The sequence below is a fragment of the Meriones unguiculatus genome, chromosome 8, assembly GCF_030254825.1.
Source record: "Meriones unguiculatus strain TT.TT164.6M chromosome 8, Bangor_MerUng_6.1, whole genome shotgun sequence".
NCBI classification, from domain to species: domain Eukaryota; kingdom Metazoa; phylum Chordata; class Mammalia; order Rodentia; family Muridae; genus Meriones; species Meriones unguiculatus.
This window is the reverse complement of record NC_083356.1, coordinates 73,138,191-73,162,512: the sequence shown is the minus strand read 5'-3', so window position 1 is coordinate 73,162,512 and position 24,322 is coordinate 73,138,191. Positions and strand designations below refer to the sequence as shown.

At 54.9% G+C, this 24,322-nt stretch overlaps 1 long non-coding RNA gene across 3 annotated transcripts; it reads right to left on the bottom strand.

The window, feature by feature from the left end:
- Positions 1–1,512: 1,512 nt before the first annotated feature.
- On the bottom strand, positions 1,513–14,507 carry LOC132655870 (uncharacterized). Of its 3 annotated transcripts, XR_009593787.1 has the most exons (4): positions 14,402–14,507; positions 8,362–8,619; positions 2,887–3,052; positions 1,513–2,381 (listed from the first exon to the last, which is right to left on the bottom strand). It is a non-coding gene; the product is annotated as an uncharacterized LOC132655870 (long non-coding RNA). The 3 variants fall into 3 exon arrangements; XR_009593785.1 differs by having other exon boundaries at positions 1,513–3,052; XR_009593786.1 differs by lacking the exons at positions 1,513–2,381; positions 2,887–3,052 and adding an exon at positions 5,114–6,383.
- Between the last annotated feature and the right edge of the window lie 9,815 nt (positions 14,508–24,322).

The window sequence follows — 24,322 nt, the reverse complement described above, 5'->3', positions numbered from 1 at the left end:
CCCACAGGAAGCAGCCTCGCCCCATCCTCCATTACTTTGTGGAAGCTTGGGAGTCTGACTCTGCAGGAGGATCCTGGAAGTCTTTGGGAGAGATTTTTCTGGGAGGACTGGGTGTTTGTGTGCTTGTGTCTGTGCACAGGTACATGTGGGCTCATGTGTGTGCATGCGTACATCTGTGGATGTATGTGTCTGTGTGTGTGTGTGTGCATGTTTGGCTATCTGTACATCTATATGTGTGTGTGAGTGTCTGTGTACGTATATGTATGTAGGTGCCTGACTGTTTCTCTGTGTGCCTGTCTCTGCGTGTGTCTTTGCTTTCTATGTCTGTGTGCTTGCCTGTGTTGTCTGCCTGTGTGTTTGTGTCTTCGTCTGGGTGTACTTTCCCGCTGTTGTTGTCAGTGTCACTGGGTTGGACTGACGCCTCTGTAGCCAGGTGTGCTTTCCTCAGAATCAATTAGTGCAACGACTCCCCCCACAGAAAGAGAGACTGATTGATTTGGGTCAATAAGTTAAGACTAGGGAAAGCTGTCCTGCAGGAAACACGTCGGGTGGGAGAAAATGATCACTCGACCTGAGTGACCGTGGCATTCCCGGGTAGGTGTGTGGGCTCTAGGAGTGCCTGGCTTTAGCTGGGCCTCAAAGGCCGAGTACATGGGAGGCTGCCGGTCCTTTCAACCTCAGCACGGCGCCTGTGGCTGAGGATGGCAGTAACCAGACCCCTTCCAACCCTAGAGAAGATGCTGCCGGTTACTCTTCGTCAGTGTCCCTCTGAAAGGTCCCAGGGACAAGAGTTCACCTGGAACTCTGGTCTCATCCACCAGAAACTGTGAGAAGTTCTTTCTCCTGCTTGCGAGGCAGCAATGTCAAGGCACCGGTGCCCTGACCTGGAGACCCCTGCCAGGACAGGGCTGTTGGACAGGCCTTCACAGCAGCCCCAGGAGGAAGGACCCGTCACTGTCTCCATCCCCCCACAAGGAAACTCGGGCACAGTGAGGAAGGTCCCCCTCCTATAGGGGGAGCGAGCCCTGACACACAAAACCTCCACACAGTCCACCCAGACGACTCTTGCAACTGTGTCCCTGGCCCCTGGTGGCCTCCATCTGGCTTTCTGAAATGACCTTCCCTGTGTAGCACTGGCTGGACTGGAGCTTACTGTGTAGACCAGGCTAGCCTCAGACTTACAGCAGTGATCCTGCCTCTGCCACCAGAGCGCTGGGGTTGCAGGCATGCACAGCCACGCCTGGCTCCAGGATTTGTCTCCTGACATCCGGGGTGTTCACTGAGCAGAACGTCTGCAAAGCTCATGGGATTACAACCAGGCACCAGACTTTCTTTCCATAAATGAAGACTATTCTAGCTTGAGTCTGTGCTCGTTTGTTCACCCAATGGAGGCTACCATTTCACGTCCATCTTGGTTACTGTGAGTGACGTGGCTGTCGTAATGAGTGTGCAAGTGTCCTTTGAGACCCTGTTTCAATTTTTGGTGGCAGACATCCAGAAGTGGATCAAGCATACAGTAGTTCTTTTCTTTTATTTCTTTTGGGGGAGCCAGAATCCTGTTTCCATAGCAACTGCACCATCGGGTCACTGCTTCATCTTGTTTCCATAGTGACTGAACCATTGATTCAATGTACCCTCTTCACATCCTCGCCAACACTTGTTATTCTCTTTCTCTCGACTATGGCCATCTTGACACGTGGGAAGTGATACCTCCTGGCTGGTTTAGGTTTAAGTTTTGAAAAGTGTGTGTGTGTGTGTGTGTGTGTGTGTGTGTAGGGCATTGTGCACACCGGCCTCCGTGTGCCTGTGCAGGTCAGAGGACACCTCTCTGGAGTTAGTTTTGTCCTTTCACCTTTCCTTAGGCTCCAGGGGTTGAACTCGGGCTGCCAGATTTGCTCAGCAAAGCTTTTATCTGTTGAGCTATCTTGCCAACCTCTTGGCTTGTTTCTGTTTTGAGACAGGTCTGCTGCAGTCCAGGCTGGTCTTGAACTCTGTGTAGCTAAGGCTGACCTTGAGCTTTTGGGCAAGGCCATGTCTGTACTCTGGCTCTCAGTGGAACTATGCAGTGAGCCATGACGCAGGCATGAAGGACAGACCAGCGCCAGGCACAAGACCTTACGTTCTGGATGGGATTTGTGATTTTGTGAGCTTATAGAGGTGCGGCACCCACACAGCCCAGGGGCGTGCCAAGGGTCTTCCCCAAGCCTGGTCCTGGCAGTCCAGGTCACCCAGGGGAGGGGTACCTGGATGGCTGGGAGGGAGAACCCAGCACAGAATTCCCCAGCAGACGGCCGGCCGGCCCAGCTCCTCCACAGGATCTGTGCTTCCCTGTGTGGCTCAGCTGTGGTCCCCCAGCTCTGCTAGGCTTTCCCCCGGCGAGTCTGAAGCCAAGGAGCAGGGACAGGGAGACGCATTCTCAGCTTCCACCACGTCCACAACCTGAGCCGTGTGCTACACTGACACAGATGCACAACATTCTGACATGCACGTGGCCATGATCCAAACCGAGCTCTGTTCACACACAGAAGCACACAGAGCACGCTCACAGCCTGCCAGGATGGTCAAGAGACAGTAACAACACAGAATCGCGCACTGCGTGCTCACACACCACTCTGACGGAAGGGCTCACTCGAACGTGATCGGAGCCCCTACATCTACGTGCTCGTAGGCCACGGTGCACACTCAAAACACAATGCACATGAGAACAGGCAGCATCACACGCTATCACACACATGCATTCTGAACATCACACACACACACCCCTCTGGGCTCCTATGGCTCAGCAGCCTCTGTCCCCAGGCTCCCACCTTCACACCACCCTCTAGGCTGTGTGATCCTCCCAACACACACTGAGTTGCCACATCCAGAACCCAGATTTAGGCTTACATGACACTTGGGAAACCGGGAGCCCAATCTGACTTGGAATGACGGAAGCCGGCAGGTGGGGACTGGCTGTGGGGAGAGGCGACGAAGGAACAGAGCTTTGTGTGTGGTGTGGCTGGGCAGTCACACACAGCCCACAAGCACGAACATACCTGGTGGAGAACAAACTCTGGGAGCAAAAGCGGAGGACAGTGGGGGTCAAAGACAGGACACAGAGAGCCACAAGGTCCCACCCACTTGCTCCACTACCCCCTTCGCAGTAAAGGGGTGCCCTCTGGGCCTCAGTTTCTTCATCTGTGCAATGGGTGGGATCCAGGCCCTCCTCACAGGTTAGCATGGGCTAGCTGATACTACTCCATGCAGTCACAGCCCTGAAAGCAGGGGGCTGGGCAGGGGGGAGGAGTTGGCATCTTCTTTGCTGGGAGGAATCTGTTCACCCAGGCTGGTATCGTCCTGCAGCTTCCAACCTGGCTTCCCCAGGGGAACTGGAACCACCTCCCAGTGTGGTTCCGGTCTCCACTGGGCCCCGAACCCAGCAAACAATTTTGCATATATTTAAATCTTCTCTGTGGGCTCCTAGGCTCCACCCACCCCCAAAGGAGAGAAAGAAATGACAAAGGCATCATTTGTCTCCGTCGAGCACCCCATCTATCAGGGTCGCCGAGCCCGTCGCCTCGAATGAGGCGCGCACCCGGGAAGGCCGCTTTAATGGGCTCCGCGTGTGACTGCAGCCGGGCGGTGCAGGGCCGGCATTTGCATACATATTAAACGGAGCAGTAAAAAATGCAGACATGCAAACCATTTGGACGGCTCCTCGCACACAGCCTGCCAGGAAATCAATCTTTGGGTTTCTTAAAGGAAACCTGCTCCAGAGAAGGTGGGGCTCCGAGAGGCCCGCGGAGCAGGAAGGAAACGCGGGTCGGTGGTCTGTCTGTCTGTCCACTGGGCTTTCCCAGCCGCAGGGAGCCCGGAGCAGTGAAGCGCATCCTGCTGTATGTCCTCTGCCAGGCGGCTCTGCCTCTGAACCCCATCGGTGAGGGCTAGGAGTGCTCCCCATCTTTGTGACTGTTGAATGGTGGTGCGCTGAGCCACAAGCCCGAGGCTACCCAAGCACTGGGAGTCCCTGGTCCCCTCTTCTCAAGCTGTGTGACCTTAGGAGAGTCATCCACCTTTCCGTTTTCTAAGCGAGTAGTGTAGCATGCCTCCTCTACAGGGTGATGTATGAGTAAAGCAGACCAGGCTTGGAAAACACTAGCATTCAGCTGGAGTCTGGTGGCACGGTGCCGATCCCAGCACCGAGCAGGCAGAGGCAGAAAGAGCTCTGTGAGTTCTAGGCCAGCCTGATCTACAGCGTGGGAGGAGTAAAAACTGATGGCAGAGGAAATATGAGTGGGTCCTGTGCTGTGCTGTCTGCAGAGCCAAGGCGCCCTTCCCTACCTCCTGACCTATACAGTGCTGACTCTCAGGGGAAATTTCAGTATCACACTAGAGGGCTTGGGACCCCAAAGTCCTGTGGGCTGCGCATTTCGGCAGGGGTGGGGGCACCTGAGCAGACAGATCTCATCCCGCATCCCCGCCCCAACACGCCAGAGGGGCAAGTGGCCTAGCATTTTCTGGCAGTGCCAGCCCCATTCCCGTGAAGCCCATTGTGGAGGTGAGGAAACTCAGGCTGGGCCGGAGGTGCCAAAGTTACTGAGGTTCAAGGTGGTGGAGAGGGAATGGGGCTGTTGGCCTAGGGGGCGGCCCCTCCCCCTGGGAGGGGCTCTCCTACCAAGAGTGCGGGTGCCGCTGGGAGGAAGAGATGAGCCTGGGGCCGGTGGGCCTGCGGGTGCATGTTTGGTACCTAGCAAGAACGTGGCTGGACAGAAACGGAAGCTTCCCATGTCAGCCTAGCGGGCCTCCCTTCCTTCGCCTCCCTCTCCTAGAGGAAAGGAAGGCCAGGTGTTTCTCCACACCGGCAGGATCGCGCTGGGGAGGGTGTGGGTGAGGGAGGGAGGGGGAGGGATGTTGCGGTGGGAGCCTCCCCCTGGGGCTGGGCTGAGATTAATCCTGTACTGCTCGGGGCATCCTGGCGGGTGACCTCTGCACTCCCGCGTAGGTCGCAGCCCGGAGCCAAGGGAACCAGTAAGACCTCACCCACTCACGGCCGCGGCCCCGCAACAACACCTAGGCTGGGCTGTGCCAGCTAGGCTGGGCTCTGCCTGCGAGGCTGGGGTGGCCTTCTCGGCATCCCTGGGAGCCCAAGCTCCGGCTCTCAAAAGCCAGGCGCAGAGGCCGTGAGGAGGGCTGCTGGGGGATGGGTGAGGGGGGTCGACGTTACTGGAACCCTGGAACTATTGCTCAACTCGGGGGAGCCGGCCGGCCCTAGGGCCTGTCGCCCCCACTCGGCTGCCCCTCCTCTCCCGGTCCTCCCTCCTTCCCTCCCTCCCGGCCCCGCATAACAAACATTCCTGGCCAACCAACCCCTGCCGCAGCAGCCCGGGAAGGGAGAACTACCGCAGGCAGCAGGCGGCCGCCAGAAACGCTTAACCCCTTCGCTCCTGGCCGCTGGAACCCACGGCCCGGGGAGGGAAGTCGTGACTGCTGGAGTCCTTCCCAGGCTCCGGTGACCCGGTCAGGTAACCGACCTGAATCAACAGGTCGTCAGTCTGTCTGTCAGAAAGTCGCTCAGAAGTTTTCAGAGCTCGCCCTGGACCAGGCAACGGCCCTGGGAGGTGGAGTGGAGGTGAGAACCTGGGCCCACTGCACTTCCCCAATTTGAGTACTCTGCCTGAACCAATGGAAGCCTCTCCCGCCGAGGAGGGGGCGTCCTGGTCTCCGGAGCTGATCAGTTTAGGGAGCTTGGGGCAGAATACAATTGGTACCTTCTGTGGTGACCCCCCAGGTGGAGAGCACACCTCCTCCACTCCGCAGCTTATAGAGTGAAGGCAGAGGATTGGGCAGGGCATGTGGCTAAGTTTCTCCAATAGAGACTATCTCAGAGCCTGGGAGAGGCTCGGCTGCCAACGCCTTTGCCATACCCTGTGGTCCCAAGTAGGATACGGATCCCTGACACCCACATCAGAGACCCAGGCCTGGTAAAAGTTCCACTGTAATTCTAGTTCAGGGTGGGCCAGAGGGCGTAGTATGCCTGGGGGTTCCCATCAGTGTATCCTAATTGGTGATCCTGTATCAGTAGACAGGGCCTGAGGACCAGGCTGGCCTTGGGCTTCTACATATGTGTGTAAATACACACAAAATAACAACCTAGTGTTGTATGTGGTGGTGTGTGTGTGGGGGGGGGCATGAACAAATCGATACACTTGAAGTTCGACACACCTGAACCACCCAGGTGCCACACCAGGGTCCACTCCACAGGCACCCTGCACAGCCTCTCCTGTAGCCAGCGCAGCTCCTGACAGGCTGGTCCTCCGAGGGGTCAGCTCACCTGCACACACCCAGAGTGCACCACGGGACAGTGCTGGTGCCAGGGAGTGCTGAGAGATGCTGAGGCACACAGCCTTGAAGAGAGAGAGCTGAGGTCAAGCTGCTGGCCCAGGCCCCCACCCTGGGACAGGCTGCTCCGGGAGGAAGCCAGCATGCCTCAGTGAAGGGAGCCACAGGAACATGGACCTCACAGCCACTCCCACTCCATCCCCGCACGGCTCAGAAAAGCAGGAAAGAAAAGCTAACCTATGCAACTCTCTCCTTGTGTGTGTGTGTGTGTGTGTGTGTGTGTTCTTCACTTACTAAGGCATCAAGGAAAGAAAGCACCAGAAAGAAAACTGGTCGAAAAGCTCTAGATGGAAATTCGTTCACTACAGAGCACCTCTCCCCCTTTAAGACAAGATGGCCTCAAACTCACTGCATAACTGAGGGTGGCCTGAATCCTCCTGCCCCCACCTCCTCGGAGCATTGGGATGACAGGCACCACTTCTGGCTTATGAAGTACTGGAGAACCAAACCCAGGGCTTTGCCTGGGTTAGCCAGGGGCTGTACCAACTGAGCCACACTCCAAGCCTTCAACTTCCTGTTGATGAACTAGTACGGCATACCACAGAGGCAAAAGACTGCTTCTCGGATGAGCTAGGGGGAGGTGATCTTTGGCCCCACCTCATGCACACTCATGGGGGCTCTGGGTCCCCCTGGCTCGTCTAAACTCTCCAGAACAGGTCAAGAACCAAAAGACAAATTCAGTCTGTGGTTCTGTGTATGTGGAAACTGAGGCCCAGAGAGACTGAGACACTTGCCCAGAGTCACACAGCTCCCAAGGGCCCCCTCACAGGCCTGATTACAAAGCCCTTCCCTCCAGGTCCTTCTCCAGTTTTCCAGCCCAGGCCAGGCTACAGGACCCAGCATTGGTAGCCAGTACCAGCTCCTCCCTAGTCTGCTGGGACAGCAAGCTTAAGCCAGAGTGAAGCCTGTGGGTGGTGTCTTCTGGGGAACAGCCCAGGATGTTCCCCAATGGGGAATCATGCTGTGCCCAGCAGGCAGTGGGACCTGGCAGACCCTATGGCTGCAGGCATCCCCACTACGAGTTGAGGCTGGGTCTTCCCAAGGGCTGAACCCTTCCAATCAATATATGACTTCCTCAAACTTGGAGTGCCATTGGCTCTATCCTGGTGAAGCAATCCTGAGTCCCCATGCCAGGGTCCAGACCCTGTCTCTGAATTTGAGTCACAAATGGGGTAAGAGAACACCACCAGTGTCGCCCGTTTAATGGATGGGAATCTGAGGTCATGGATTCACTAGCCTAAGCTACACAGCTAATGATCAATGAAGCTGACCCCGGGCTACAGCCATGGTGGGCATGGAAACACACTCCTTCCCCACCAGGCCTCAGTCAGGGGCTCACCCTGCCCTGCCTGTGTGGTCCTTTGTCACAGCACCCAGATAGTCAGTGCCCCAACCCCAACTCCTCACCCTGTTTATGTATTCAACCTTCTTCCCACTTTTTTTTTGAGACAGGGTTTCTCTGTGTAGTCCTGGCTATCCTGAACTCTTCTCTGTAGACCAGGCTGGCCTCAAACTGCCTGCCTCTGCCTCCCAAGCACTGTGATTAAAGGCAAGCGCCACCACCAGCCTGGCAATCAATGAATGTTTTATCTCATATTATTTACCATCCATCCCAAGCTCCCTCTGCTCCAGTCCTCTCCCTAGCTTCTATTATGACTACAGTTGTGAAAACACACACATACATGTGCGTGCACACACACACCCAAGTCCCACTTTATGCATTGCTTACAAATGAGTGGTCTAATCTAAGCATGTGGCTGGACCAGGCTGCCGAGGGGTGAAGATGGCCTAGTGGCGTGGCACCTATGACCTGACAGAGTACGGCTTGAGAGATGAGCCATCGTTACTGCTGACATTTCCTTGAGCTCGGTGTGGCTGATAAATTCCCACATCTTCCATATCCCCCAACATCCTAGGCTAACACTCTAGCCACTCATGTCCACTAAATGGTAAGGAACCAACCATGTGTGCCAGGAAAGATACCTCTCTTTGGGCTGAAGTGATGGTTGCCATGGTCACCAACCTCCAAGATGGTCTCCAAATGATTTCCACCTTCGGGCATTTGCAGGCTGTGTTGTCTCCTTTCACAAGGAGTACGGGCTGGTTGCGGCATGGGACGGAAGGGAATGACTGCTGTGCTCTCCAAGGTCATGAGAGGCTGTTTCACACTGTGTAGTCTGGCAGAAGGCAGCTGCCATCTTGGAAGGAAACTCAAGCAGCCCCATGGTTCATGAGACAAATCTGTAGGAAGCACAAACCCCATGCTCAGGGAAGCCTTCAGACAACTGCAGACAGTGGCCTCTGGACAGCCGGTGGGGCTACAGCTGGACTCCTGCCCTCCTGAGATAAGGAGCACTTGCTGTGCTAAGTGTGGGGGCATTTGTTATGCAACGGTCGGTGACTAATACAGAAACAGAGAGAACCGTGGGCTTCCCAAAACTCCTTCCCAGGCACACTGACCTCAAGGACATGCATTGGAACGCGCTCTCAGCAAACACAGGCACAGCACGGCCTGCTTCTCGGTCAAGAGTCCTAGGACCTCTTTGAGCAGCACCCTTCTGCGCAGGGGAGCTGTGCTCCAAGCCCTGCATTCCTCAGAAGCTCTGGGTTATGCCATGAGAATCCTTTGGACCTCACAGCCAGACTGTCACATGATCTCCTGAGGTCTTGTCTTGACCCTGCACCCTTGGGGAGAAGGGTGTTTTCTTGTGTCCCCCCATGCACCCTTGACCACGCACCATGCACCCATCCCTGTGCACGCCAGCTGCCTCCAAAACACCCGAGGAGATTCCTCAGAGGGAATACAAGCATGGTCTTAGAACACGGCCCACTGGAAAATGGCATTGGATATAGAAAAATTCATTTCACACGCAACTTTTCCAGGCTGAATCCACCCCTTCAGGGAGGCAAGGCAGTGCTCAGCAAACCACATTCTTTCAGGTCCCTGGGGCCTTGTGGGGGTGGGAATGGAGCTCGGTCTGCACACTAGAAGGCAGGGATCTTTCCTTTCTGTTACAGGCAGAATTCTCCCCTGGACTTGCTCTGTCCTTCCTGGCAGAGCATCTCGGGGTTCTCCAGCCCCAGAGCCTTCACTTGCAAACCCCAGAGGCTGGCCACAGGTCCTCACCCATGGACTTGGGACAGCAGCAAGGGTGAGGTGGGGAGACAGCAAATACTGAACCCTTACTGCTCAAAACAGCATACATAGCCCAGCCTTTGCTCCCCCTGGAGTCCCCCACCCTGGAGTGTCCCACTCAAGCCTATGACTCTATCAGGCCAGCTGAGGCAAGAGCCCCATCTGATCTGAGCCACATTAAAGAGTTGGGGAGCACAGGCATGAGCCCTAGAAAGGCTGGCTCAAGGCGCCCCTCATCCTGTTGCATGGAGCTACCCCTCCCTCCTAGGTTCTCCATCCTGATTCAGCCTCTCGAAGGGGTACTCAGCTGAATTTCATGAGAGCCCCTGTATCTCTCTGCCTCACCATGGGAAGCCACAGATAGACCATGGTGAAACAAGGTGGGAAGGAGGGAAAATCAGAGGTAACCCAAATGAGAAGGACTGTAACAGTCCCTGTCCAAAGAAGGAGAAGGAAGGGGGACAGAAGGAAAGAGGAGGAGGAACAGGAGCCGGAGGAGGAGGAAGGGAGAAAGAGGAAAAGAGGGAAGAGATAGAGGTATCAGCTCTTTCACAGGCACTCAGAGAGGGTAAGCCATCTCTCAAGTCACACAGCAGCAAGCGCCATTGAGACAGATCCTGCAGGGTCCTGCACCTGCTGAGGGAAGACTTCCTAGGTGGGAGCCACAGGGACTGCCAAGGAGTTGAGCCTCCACCCTGCCAGGGGCTTATTTTAGAGGTACCTAATCTAGGGATCTTCAGAGCCTTCTGGTGGGAGCTCTGTGCTGGTCACATCCTCCCCGAGTTGCTGTGGTGGCTGCAGCTTTCCTGAAGGGTGGCCCACTCCAGCATCAAAAGATACAGTTGGATTTTGTTTTTTTCTGCATTGGTAGCAAATGTATCTGAGCCTTCCCTAGGAGGAGCTAAGCTAAGGAGCATCAACCCAACCCTTGACTTACTCCAAATGAGGGGGATCATACTCAGCTTGGGGCTTGCTTGGGGCTGTCCAGACCACGGCTGGACAGAATTGTGGCAACGAAGAGACAGACCTCTCCCCCAGATTTCAACCCATCTCCTCTGCCTATGACAGAGGTTCCCAGAGACCATGATGCTGAGGTTGTCTTCTCTATTCCAAACAGGAAGCCACTTCTGAACACTCAAGACACCACTAGGGAGAAGGGCACAGTAGCTTCTTAAAAAAAAAAAAAAAAAAAAAAGATTCCCAGGGCCAGGCAAGGTGACTCAGTGGGTAAAGGAACTTATTTCCAAGCCCGAATGCCTGAGTTTAATCCCTGGAGCCCACAGGGTGGAAAGAGAAAACGGACGCCAGCAAGTTGCCCTCCAATCTCCATGTGTGTGCTGTGACACAGGCCTGCCCTGTGTCACGCATGTAAACACAGAAGTAAATAAACAAGTAAACGTTCTTTGGAAGGGTTACTGGGGCTGGTGAGGCTCAGTGAAGTACTCACCACAGGCATGAGGAATGGAGTGGAACCCCTTGGACCCACACTTAAAAAATCCAAGCGTGTCGGGGCACGCATCTACAATCCCAGCTCTGGGAGGGCTGAGGCAGGAGGATACTAAGCTGGCTGGCCGGCCAGCCCCGTGAGTCAGTGACTCCAGGTTCAGGGAGAGAGAGCCTGTCTCAAAAGGTGGAGGAGTGAGTACAGGACATCCAGGGTGTGCTTACCTGCGTGCGCGCGTGCACGCACGCACACACACACACACACACACACACACACACACACACGAGGTGGAGAGTGACTGAAGAAGACACCCACTGCTGGCATTAACCTCCTCATGCATGCATACAAATGTGCACACACACACACCAGCAACACACACACACACACACACACACGTGCGCTTCTCTTGTGCCAGCAGTAGGAGACTCTGGTCTAGGAACCACAGGAAAGGTGAGCCTCCATCACACTGTCACTAGACCACCACATCGCCTACCCCAGTACCCCAGCACAGCCACCTCTTCTTAAAGGGTAAGACCACGTTAGTGGTAAAGTGACTCTTCAGAGACTGACATCTCCCGAACCCCTTCCTCTCCACCCTGGGCCAGAGAGAAAGGAGCCAAGGCTGCGTCGCAGAATCCTGGAAGCTACACCCATGTTCAGCCCGGCTCGGACGACAACCCTGCCCACTGACAAGAAGACGAAGAACAACCTGCAAAAGCCACAGCCAGGTCGGGCTGGACCCTGGCAGCCATGGTTGCTCAGCTACATGCCATGTGGTTGAGGGCCTGGGCCAGCAGCGGTCAGGTGACAGCCAACGCCACACCGCCTTCAGCCAGTGAAAGCACAGCGGTCATGGTTTGCGCATGTGCAGCTACGTCATGCCGCATCCAGCCAGTGACAGCACAGCAGTCAGGGTTTGCGCACGTGCCCCGCGAAGTTCCTCAGTGCATCGTGGAAGCCTGGGGATGGTCAAAGCCTTTCCTGCCCCCGGACTCTGTGACATCAGCATGGTTCTTACAAACCAGGTATCCAGCAAGACACTTCAACTGAACCCTCATCAGCCTGACTCCATGCTGACAAAGAGGAAGCCAGGGCTCCAAGAGGTGAGGTGAGGCTCCGAGGTTGCTCCACGCCGCCAGCCATCACCCACCCCAGAATCATGGACCCTCAGAGACAAGCCACAGCAACAGCTTGTGTGTGTGAGTGACCCCGGCCGCCGATCGTACAGCAAGGCCACACACACTGCCAACGTTTCTGTAAACGGGAATCACAGTGACAAAGATAAAGATAGAAATTAAATCAGGTCACGCACAAAAAAAAAAAAAAAAAAGGAAAAGGCAGGGCTGAGGCGAGGGCTCAGTCTGCAAAGCCCTTTGCTGCTCAACCATGAAGGCCTGAGTTTGGATCCCGGGCGCCCACATGAAAGCCAGGAGGAGAGCATTTGTGGGTGACCTTAGTGAAGGAGGCAGGCAAGCCGAGCCCCAAGTGAGAGCCCTGAAAAGACAAGGCGGAGAGCGACTGAGGCAGACACCTCTACTCTCTGTGTAAACACAGGCTCGTGCACCCTCGAACGCATGAGCGCACACCACACAAACACACACAGAGTGTACCACATGCACATCCCATGGTCGGCTTCCATCTAGTTTCCAGGGAAACAAGGAAAGCGGGGTGGGAAGGCTCGGGAAGGGGAGTGTGGTGGGCCCCAGTCACAAGGACAGGGGCAGTGTGGGTTCAAGCAGAAGCTGGGTTCTCCAGATGGACGGGTCTACGGCTGCCCCCTGGCACATTGCCTCCTTGACCCTTAGCTGAGTCTCTTCAGGGCTGGGGCCAGGGCAGGGGACTGACAGGAAGTGGTGGTGAATAACATAGGGTTGAGGACGGTCTCTGGGGCTGGTGACAAAGGCTTAGGATGACCAAGCAAAAGCTGGGGCCAGCACTAGGTGCCCAGGTGCCCAACAGGAGCTACCGCTGTCACCATTGGGTGGTCCTCAGTAGGATATGAAAGAAACAGGGCTGTGGGGGCGACAGTTAAAGGACTGTGCCACAACTTATGACACTGGAAATCCCTGAGAAACTGGCTGGGCTTGGGAGGTCCCAGGCAGCTGTTTCAGGGCCTTCTCTATCCCTCTGCTTCTCTTTCATCTTCATCACACAGGGGCTGCAGAAGTCACCGAGGGAGATAAGGCCTGGGCTGGCTCCAGTCTGGGAATTCACTAGCCTCGCTCACTCCTTGCCTCCGTTTCCTCATCTGTAGAACACCAACAGGAGCCACACTTTCTAGAGGCTGGTGTCAGGATCCTCGTGGGGTATTTACAGCCAGGAGGCTGGTCATGGGGAGTGACTTTCCTCCCGCCCCCCAGGCACTTTGCATCTTCCCAGTCCAAGGGTGGCATCCCCGGGTGTTGTATGAGAAGCCGTGGCCCCAGGAGTGCTGAGGATGCATGGCTGCCTGTCAGCTGAGGCTGCTGCTTGCTTCAGGCCTGTGGCTGCCTGGCCCATGGCCCGGTCTGGCCTCTCAGACCGCAGAGCAAGGAATCTGAAGTTTCCTTTTGAAGGGTATGGGCCAAACAGCAGGCTTTGTGGTTCCTGCCCAGCTCACAGTCTGATGTTGTCAGGAACCCAGAGGCTGCAGCAGCAGGGCTGAAGCATGAGGGACTTCCCAATAAAGACACCCAGAGGAAGGACAGGGAAGAGAAGGTAGAGGAGCTGCTGTTAGCCCCTCCTACCACCCAAGAGGTGCAGGGGCCCCCTGGGTCAGGTCACCCTGGGTCAGGTCAAGTCTTACTTTGAGTTCACACATAAGGAGACCAGGATCTTCTGGTCCCTCGTTTGGGTTGGATAATCAAGGGGAACTGTTGGATGCAAAATTCCTTGGTACCTGGCATCGAAACTGAGGCTTAGCACCCTTCTGGTCCTGCAGCTTTGGTCTATCTCTAGGGAAACCTAGGAGCAGTCTGAGTGTGCCCTGTCCAGATGGGGAGGAAGGGGCTAGGGTCCAGGGACTGGGGGTGGGATGAGGGTGGGGGTGGAGGTGAGGAGGAGCTGAAGAGGTGGGCAGCGAAAACAAAACAGAACCCTACTAGTACCACGCAGAGAGACAGAGGAATATGGGTGGGGACGGGGTCAGTCGGGGAGAGGACTGGAACCCCCAGAGCCCCGGGTTGTCCCCCCTCCCTCCCACGTGCGACCCCCCCAACTTCCCGGAAGACACAGCCCCCAGCTGGGCGGGGAGAAGGCCCACCGCCCCCGAGCCGCCCAATCAGAGTCACTCCCAGTCTGATGGCGGAGGCGCGGGCTGAGGGTTCCCCGGGCCTTCGGGCGAGCCCGGGGACCTGACCCCGACTCGGTGCCCCCGGCCCCCGCCCCCCAGCCTCATTAGCACCGACGCCCGTCGTCTCCCCTAGCTTTCCGGTGGCTCCAGAATTTAAAGGTTAAATCCTAACCTCATCTCAGCAGTTTCTCCGGGCTTTGCCTACCCAGCGCCAGTTGCTGGTAATTATATGCATCTCCGAGCAGCCAATCAGCTGTCAGACTGACAGATACTGATCTTTTCGTTTTATTTTTAGCTCTGTGCTTCCCCCTCTAGTTGCAAAAAAAAATTCTGTTTGTTCTGAGAGCCGCTGCCTGCAGCCCTGCAGCTTGCTCCCGTCTCTCCTCCAGCCAGGCTTGAGCAGGCGGCCACAGAGGATGCATCCCTCCATCCCTGCCCCAAAGCAGGGACAAAACGGCCTCTGTACCCAGCTGAGGACCGCGTAGCCCCGTTAGGATGAGGCCCTGCGGCTGTACAGGGCTGAGGCGCCCATGGATGCAGAGCTGCGGGAGAGAAGGTGGCCTTGGCCTGGAGAGGTTGTGGCACGGAAGGGGAACAAATCCTGTCGGTGGCGCCCGGAGGCTAGGAGAGAGGAAAAGACAGAGGCAGAGCTACACCAACAGTGGAGGGCTTACGCAAGCCAGTAACCCCTGAAAAGCAATCACCCCACAAACTGAACAGAAGGGGGCCCAGAGGCAGCCCCAGAGGGCTCAGGAGGGGTTTCCAGCCCAGATCAGCAAAGCCATGCCAGGCCAGGCAATACACCCTTCCTAGGTCACCAGCCATAGGAAAGGCTAGTGATATGACCCCTGGAGTCAGTCCTTTTAAGGATAGTTCTAGAAGGCTCTATGGGCCTCGCTGGAGGCCCCCCACTCACACATCAGATTTTGGAGAGGCCAGCACTGAGGGATAGAAATCATTAGGACTTTTCTTTGTGTGCCGCAGCACCCTACAGTTTATTGAATTTCCTCTTGTACCTCAACACTCTGGCCCATGCCCATGCTCGGCCACAGATAAAGAGAAGGAGGGTCAGCCAGGACAGGGCGAGGGTCCCGTTTATCTCTGCTTCTCTCTGGAGGCAGAAGGGCAGAGTGGCTTCCGGTTTAGGATCCCAGGCACAGAGACCTGGATATAAGCCCAGGTCACTGTTTACCAGCTCTGGGACCCTACACCACCACAAACTCTCAATGTCACAATGTCTCCCATCCAGAAGGTGGGTCTCAGTCCCAACTTCACCTCCTGGGGTAGGAAGGTAAGCAGTCACCTTTGGCTCCAGCATGGGGGCTAACACCCTGGAATAGTCTCATCAGCTCCTCCGTTTGGCTGATGGGGAAACTGAGGTTCATCTGACTCTAATTGGCAGATCTGGGGCTAGAACCATCCCCTCCCTTTTTTGGCTTCCTATTCTCTGACACCACAGATGGTGCGCTGAGAAGAAAGCGGAGGAAAAGCGAGGAGAAGGGAATTAGGAGACCCAGCAAGCTGGAGGGAGGCAGGAACACCCTGATCAATTACTTGGGCTATAAATTCTGCTGTTTTGCAAAGTGAGCACACAACCTTAGAGAAGCAGGGATCCCAACAGGACAGGAAGAGTCAGCAGAGCCCAGCCTGCAGCAGTGCAAGCTGCTGCTCCCTTCTGGGCCTGGGACCGGAGATGGAGGGGATGAGCAGCAGGTTGGGGTGCTGTGCAGCTCCTCAGTGGGGAGCAGAGGAGAGCCGGCCTTCCTGCCCCTCCCTTTCTCCATGCTGCTAGGTGGAGAAGCCAGGCCTAAGGACAGGAGGCCCCACCACTCTAATCTACCTGACTGAGCATATATCATCAGCCATTGTCCTTTCCATCAGTGCTGGCCCTATGGCTAGTTCAGAAGAGGCCACTGGACCTCAGCATGCCCATTTATAGAATGGGACCAGAAGAGCACCTCTTTCTGGGGCCAGTGAAGTCTTGGGTGTGACTGGCCTTGTGTAGGGCCCTGACACACAGCACGTAGAATCGCTGCTGTTTTGGTTATTACTAGAAAGATAACCATAGGCTCCAGGGTTAGTAACAGGCAGAGAGGAGGACAACTTAATTATTTAAAGTGAGGAGGTGCTAGGTGTGCAGCTCAGTGGTTAGAGTGCTTGTCCAACATCCATGAGGCCCAAGCTTTATCCATAGTACCAAATAAACCAGGCAAGGTGGCACACACCTGTAAGTCAAGCACCTGGGGATGGTGGAGACAGGAGGATCAGGGGTCCACCCTTGATCACTGAGAAAATTCAAAGCCATCCTGGGCTACATTAGAACCTGTCTCAAAGACAGAGTGGTCTTCTCTGTGAGGGGCAGCGTTAGCAAGAGTTCCCACAGCTGTGGAGAGGGTCTCCCACCTTGCTGGATGTAATGAGCAGAGATCTTCTTCCATCTTCAGCAAAATACCCCACAGTTGCTTACTGTCTCTGGAACCCTGAACTAGCACCTCGAGCCTTTTTGGCCCCAAAATACCCACTTGGAAAGTGGGTCTCACCTCTACACCTCTGAGATTGTTTACAGTCCAAGTAACTGACCGTAGTACCTGTAGGGCAAAGTCCAGGTTTTGGAGAGCTAGGCAGACCCCCTTCATCGGCAGCCTCCATGGCCCCAGGAAGGGAAAGGCAGATGCCAGCCACTCCCCCAGGAATCTAGGTTCCCCAGAAAAATACAATCCTTGGATGTCCACACCGCAGGATTTCAAAGGCTGGCCACTCCGAGCCGGTCCCTTGACACCTCCTCCTGCAGGAGAGAGCCAGCCCCAGGCTGGAAGCTATTTGTCAGGAAGGAAATAACAGCCAGATCTCTGACCCCCTGAATGCCAGTCTTTTGGTCCCAGACAATAACCACATAAATGAGAGACAACAGACTGACCAAAGACAGCTAGGGACTACTGGCTCAAAGCAGTGTGCAAAGCTGCAGTGGAAGTTGAGGGCTGTGATTTATGAAGGCCAGGACCAGGGATGGACCTTCTCTGGCTTCAGATGAAGGAAGAGCAGCCTGCTAGCTTCCAGGGAGCCTACAATGGGTTCCTTACACACACACACACACACACACACACACACACACCAACACAAACCTTCCTTGGATAGAGACAAGAAAGATGCTTTGTTAGTGGCAATGGCTATGACAACTCTAGTGCTTAGGGTTAGCTGTCAACCTGACAAGGCGGAGAATCAGCTGGGGGAGGAGCGTGGAGCCCACCTGCAGGGGATTGTCCTGACTGCACTAAGACCGGAAGACTCACCTCTCTGAGGATGGAACCCTCCCTCCCTGGGATCCTGGACTGTATGAAATGGAGAAAGCAGATTTGCACACTAGCTTGTGGATGAAATGGGAGCAGCGGCTTCAAGCGCCTCCTGCCTTGACTTCCCCACTTTGATGGACTACCCTTGAACTGTGAGCCGAAACGAACCTTTCTCCGTTAATTTGCTTTTATCAGAGAGCATTTTTAGTTTATTTTTTATTCTGTCAGTTTCATGCACGTGTGGTGAATTTTAATCCTCTCACCACCATTACCCACCCCCCTTCCCCTACTCTCCAGATGAAACCTTTCTTTCCAGCAAATCCCCTTCCAATATTCACATTAAGGGCATGCATGTATGTGCATGTTTGTGTGCGTGTTCATGTTCGTGCTCCTGTGCATGTGCATGCGTGCATGCCTGTGTGTGTGTGTGTGTGCGTGCGTGTGTGATAGATGTCCTACTTAGGGCCAGGCATTCCCTGCACTTGACAAGTCATGAATCTCAAGAACGCGTCCACTGTGAGACAGAAGCTTCACTGATGAAGGCAGTTTAATACCATGTCCATTTTGGTGACCAGTGTAGTGGCTTCTCAGCGAGGCCCTTAAACTCCCAGTCACAGATTCTTGGCCAGGCTTATAGTTCCCTTTGTCAGTGTATTTTACCACAGCAACAGGAAAAGAAACCAAGACAATCCCCAGACAAAAGAACATCCATTGCTTTACACCAGCTACGGGCTGGCAGAGGGAGGGGCAAGACCTGGCTCCCTGTGGCCCTCTCGTTCTTAGGGTCTTCTCTGCAATAGTAGGTAGGAGGGAAAGGAACTGTGGAGGACAGCATGAAAGGATGTTTATTTCCTGGTTAAAACGGGAGGGACGGGACACTTCCCTCCCTGACTAACTCTATTGGCTAGAGCTCAGTCATGTGGTCACGCCTAAATGCAAAGGATTTTGGGAAATGTAGTCCACTTATATTTCCCCCCCAGTAAAGACCTAACCCAGAGCTTGGGAACACACTGCCATCTCTATTGCACATACTGTCCTCTTGGGGTGGATGAGCTGAGATGGATTAGTGCTAATGACGTTTACCAGGGCTGTGGAACCTGAGTGGGGAGAACCTGACCGACTGTTCGAGACATCTGAGAGTTGGTAGCCTTGGTATGGGCTACAAAGCTGTTTTTTTAGCCCTCCAACTTGTAACTGGTGTGTGTGTGTGTGTGTGTGTGTGTGTGTGTGTAAGAGACAAGGAACAAGATATTTAGGTCTGAATAAACATCCAAAACTTTTTCTTTTTTGGTTTTTTAAGAGAGGGTTTCTCTGTGTAGCCTTGACTATCTGGAACTTGCTCTGTAGACCAGGCTGGCCTCACACCTACAGAGATCCACCTGCCTCTGCCTCATGAGTTCTGTGATTAAAGGTGTACCTTGCACACTTGGCAACCTCCTAAACTTTCAATAAAATTGTAAAACGTAGCCAGGCCTAGTGGCACAAGCCTAACCTCAGCTTCACAATTTCAAGGCCAATTTGGGTAACTTAGATCCTGTCTAAAAGGGGTTCATCCAGTCAGGCGGCCCATGGATAAAAGTGCTGCCAATCATGAGTTCAGTTTCTAGGATTCCGTTGGTGGAAGGCAAGAACTGACTACCCCAGGTTTCTCTCTAACCTCTATACTTGAGTACCATGGTGCAAGTGTACACACACACACACACACACACACACACACACGCACACACGCACACACACACACACACACACACACACGCACACACACACACTCAAATAAATAAATATAACAGATACAGAAAAGGAAAAAAAATGCTGTGTGTAAATCAGCTTTGGAGTGCTTGCCGAGTATGCTCTAAGCCCTGGGTTCTATCCTTAGACCTGCAAAAGGAAAATCAAAACCAACAAGTTCACTGGCTTCTAGAGGAGACAGTTATTCTGTGAAGTCACTCTTGTGCTGGCCTTCCACAGGCTGAGGAGCAGTTCTGATCCCCATGACCCAGGACAGTACAGAATGTCGCCAAGGCACCCTCAGCTACTCTCTTCCATTGACCACATCTCACAGACCTAGACCTCAGGGGTCAAGGCAGAAAGGCTCTGGGCAGCGAACATTCCTGTCTATGTGGCCTCAACGGTCAAAGCAAGCATGGGCTATATAGGCAGTACCAGTGAGGCATCCTGGGAGACAAGCTCTGATGTACAAATGTGCAACTCAGGCCCAGAGACAGGCATCCTGCTCAAGGCCTCACCTCTGCTGAGGCAGAGCCAGGCTTATGTGTCTGCTGTTGCAAGAAGAGGGGTCTGTTTACCTTTTCAGGAAAGGATTTCATTGCCAGTGAAGGGGCCACTCGGAGAGAGAAGAGAGGGAGAGAGAGGCAGGACTCAGGCACCATCGGTCAGGACAAGGAATGTGCCTGAATGCTCAGGCAATGGCTGGTGACCAGGCAAAGCTACAGGCTAGTTAGTCCCTGCCCAAGGAAGGCCAGAGCATCTGGGGAGGCAGGACCCCTCCCGGACTGTACACATTGGGGAGCTCTTTGTGGGGTAATCGAGGGGGCTTTTGGCAGGGAGGGGAGGTATAGATGCCGGACCAGCCTCAAGAACAGATGTCCGCTGGGCCTCCTGCATCAGGGTTGTGCAATCAAAGCTAAATAACCACAGGCTGCTTTCCTGTAGCCCATGGCATGGCTGTTGCCTGAGCTAGCCAGGGAATCCAGTGGAAGCCCAGCCGGGGATCTGGGGAGAGAGGATCGTGGCTAATGTACTCTGCAGACCTCGAACCCAGGTTCTGGGCTCTGCAGCTCTCTGGGCACCTCTGTGCTCTCAGAGACTGCAAGGCAGGCTGGCCACCTCACCCTCAGCTGGATCTGCAGGGAGCTGTCCAGGCCAGTTCACAGAGCTCACGGGCCAGAGACACACAGCTGCTGGAGGAGCCAAGCCAAGGGCTGAGGGTCCTGGCGAAGTTTCTTACTTTTCAGCGGCATGGGGGTTGGGGAGGCGGGAGGGGACTGGGAGTGAGCTAACAGGAGGCCTCTCCAAACCCGGCAAGGGCAAAAGGACAAGGCTGACTCTATGTGTCCAGGGAAGAGGGGTGGTCGGTTTCCTGTGCCAACCTGGGGAGGCTACAGCACCCAATTCTTCAGTCACTCCCTAGCCTCCATGTCTCCCCAACTGTACTTTGTTGATGTGGTTAAAAGCCAGGTTGGGTGGGTTCTGAGTACCTGAGGTTGGAGGTTGCTCTGGGCACCTGGTGAAGGTCAGACCCAGTCGGTTGTGAGACCTGAGGAAGGACCCTGAGCTTCTCTGCTGGTGGAGAGCAGCCAGCTGGAGACCCAAGCTGCCTTTTCCTCCTTCGGAGGCTAAACTTGCCTAGCCAGCCCCTTTCCCAAGAGTCCGGAAGTGCAGACTGCTCTCAGGCTCTGGGAGGACGGAGTACAGGAATGCGGAGGAAAGTCTGAAGCCCTCTCTCTGGAGAGAGAAACCTTTACAAATGGCCCTGGCCAGGTCAAACACCTAGTGTGCTTGTGCAGCTGGGCATGAGGACTGCACACCGTGGGTGTTAGCTCAAAGCTCTAGGGCAGGACTCCTCCATCCCCCACCTCATCTCCCTGACTCCTGTTGCCATCGTAGCTGCAGGTACATGGACGCCTCTGTGGAATTGTGGGCTGCAGTCTCTCTCTTTCTCTCTCTCCCCCCCCCCTCTGTTTTTCAGTACAGGGTTTCTCTGTGTGGCCTATCCTGGCTCTATAGACCAGGCTCAAATTCACAAAGATCCACCTGCCTCTGCCTTTCGAGTGCTGGGATTAAAGGTGTACCACTACCACCCGGCTATTTATTTGCTCTTCAGACAGGGCTCTCACTATTTAGCCCTGGCTGGCCTGCTAAATAGTGAGAAACCTGCTTGCCTCTGTTTCCCAAGCACCAGGATTAAAGGGAAGACAGCTCAGTTGCTGTGGACCAATAAGGGACCTGGATTGCCCACTGCCTTATGGTGTGAGCCGATGCCCAGGAGCCCACAGGTCTGTCAGACCCCTGAGCTCAGCTCTGAATCTGAGGTAACTATGTGGAAGGTGGCTTTAGCCCCTATGCACAGCCACCCCCCTTCCCCCCCACTCGACTGGTTGTTTACAGGGGAGGGGAGGACCGGGCAGAGTTGGGCTCATTTCTCTCAGCCTCTTTCACCCATCACCTAGAGTCTCCTGCAGTCTCTCTCCATGCTGGCTAGAAGCTCCAGGCAGGGCTTCAGTGGGTGTCCGCTGCCCACCAGAGCGTCCTCAGGTAAGCTGAGGTCAGCTATGATCAGAACCTTCTCCTTGGGGACAAGACACGCACCAGGTATGGAGTGTGGCAAACACGTTAAAGCAGGCATGTGTGGATGGGTGGCTGCCCGTGAGGGCAGGCTGTGACAGTTAGACTGGCTTACTGACAGAGGATGACTACAGAGCCCACCAGTGTCAGGCTCTGCTCCAAGAGCTTGATGGGGCCAGGTAACTAGTTTTACCTCACCACATCACTGTACAGAACAGGCTCAGAGGCTGTTCTTTGCCAAGACCCAAGAGCTTCCTATGGAGGAGGCAGAGTTTTCTTGCTCTCTGCCTCACCCTCTCAGGTGATTTTCCAAACCAGACCCACCTCATCCCTGTTCTGGCTCAGTCCACTTCTCAGCCCCACTCTTCCGTGGTCCTCCGGCAGGCCTGGGAACAATCCTGCCCTTTGACCTCCCATGCAAACATCAAGCTGCCCCCTCTGACAGCATCCAGCAGCTGGGTCTTTAGGGTCCTCAGCGAAGACCCCACTATTATGCAAAGTTTGGAAAGCATAAGGCCCTCATACCTCTGCTCCTATGCCATCTCACTGTGGGTCGAAGGTGGGCCACCCAGAGCAGGGCAAGACCGTGTCCTCAGCCACCGCAGCTTTGCAGATCTTGGCTTGGGTCTGTCTCCATCTCATCCATCACAGCTGTCCTTTGGAGATGCCAGCTATGCGCTGCTCCTGACCAGACACCCAGTCCCCATTCTGCTCCAGCCACTGGCCGACATCACCAAACAGGAGCTGCTGTGCTCGTCGGTCCCTCGGTGGCCCTGCCCAGTGCAGCAGTCCTCTGCCTGATCGCTTGGTGTGGAGAGGCTTCAGGGAGCAGCAATCTCTGGGTACAAGGGACAGTGGTATCACCCAGTGCACAGAGCTGACCTTGAGGTACAGTGCTGTCTGCCTCAGAGTTCCCTGTACCAGCTGAATGCTGTCTGCTATACAGGACTGTCCCCTGAGCCAAGCAGACGCCATCTTCAGGAGTCGTTCTGAGTCTGTTTGCTGGAGCTGTTCACAGCTGGCCTTGTTGACTGCTGGGTCCCCTCACAGAGGCAAGGGCAGACCATGGGACTCTCACCTGAGGGCTTAGTCACTCCTCGCAACCGGTTGCCCTGGTTACCTGTCACCCAGGGTCTCCGGGAGGGGAGGACTAGGGGAGGAAGTTCCATGTTTGCAGCTGTGGAGGGGCCATCATCCATTCTAAGTGAAGACTTCCTAGGATGGCTGCCTTGGGGCCCGTCCCCGTCCCACCCCCACCCCTGCACTCCTGTAAACGACCCCTCACTCATGCTCTGCGAAGTAAACCTGATACACTGGCCTGCCAGGGGGAGCTTTGGTAGAAGTGAACCTTAGATTGGCACCGGGGCCTTAAAACGAGGGGGTAGACATTGCCTGGTTCCCCTCCCACCCCCTCCTCCAGGGAGAAAATGCTTGCAACACTAGGGAAGTGAGATTAATTAAGGCTGGGTTGTTTCCATGGAGCTCAGAAATTCCTGGGCTGGGGTATGAACCAGTTGGCAGAGTGCTTGCCTAGCCTTTGAAGCCCGCACTCGATCCCAATACCACATAACGTGAGTGTGGTTGCCCACCTGTGGTCCCAGCACGCAAGGGGTGGAGACAGGAGCATCAGATGTCCAAGGTCATCCTTGGCAGCAAAGCAGCTTTGAGCCTAACCTACAATGCATAAGACCTGGTCTCAAAAAAAAAAAAAAAAAAAAAAAAAAAAGATTTTTAGCCAGGTGTGGTGGCACTTGCCTTTAACCCCAGCAATCAGGAGGCAGAGGCAGGCTGATCTCTGTGAGTTCGAGGCCAGCCTCGTCTACAAAGTGAGTCCAGGACAGCCAAGGCTACACAGAGAAACCCTGTCTCAAAAAAACCAAAACAACAACAAAAGATTTTTGGAGGCTGGAGGTAAGTGTATTCTCTTGCAGAAGGCGCAAGTTCAGTTCCCAGCACCATACAGAGGGCTCACCACCACCTGTGACTCCAGCTTCAAATGCAGCCAATGCCTCTGGCCTCCCTGCAGACACCTGCATCCGTGCACACACACGCAGTTGAAAAGAAACCTCACAAAATGTTCTTTTTGCTGAGCCCTTGGCCCTGAACAACAGACCATGTTCCTGGCCCCTGACTCTCCCATGCTCTCTGGGACTGGTCATCTTGCTCGTGATGCCGCTGTTGGCGTTTTGTCATGGCAACCGAGCAGAGTCACATCCGGCAGTCACTGTAATGTCCGGTGTTTGTTGTGGTTGTCATTTGTGAGGAGGCCGGTGTTAGCTGCACATGCAGCTCCAGCTGGCTCCTCGGAGGGAAGAAGGGGGAGCTTGGCTCTCAGACAATGAGCGGCCCTTCAGGGCGAGGCGAAGGCTGGGGAAGGTGTGCTGTGGTCCCACTGTCTTTGTCTCTTAAGTGCAGGTGGGGATCTTGGACATTCCAGTTTCTATGCCAACAGACGTGGCATCTCTCTATGTGAGGACACTCAGTCCTCAAAGCCAGCC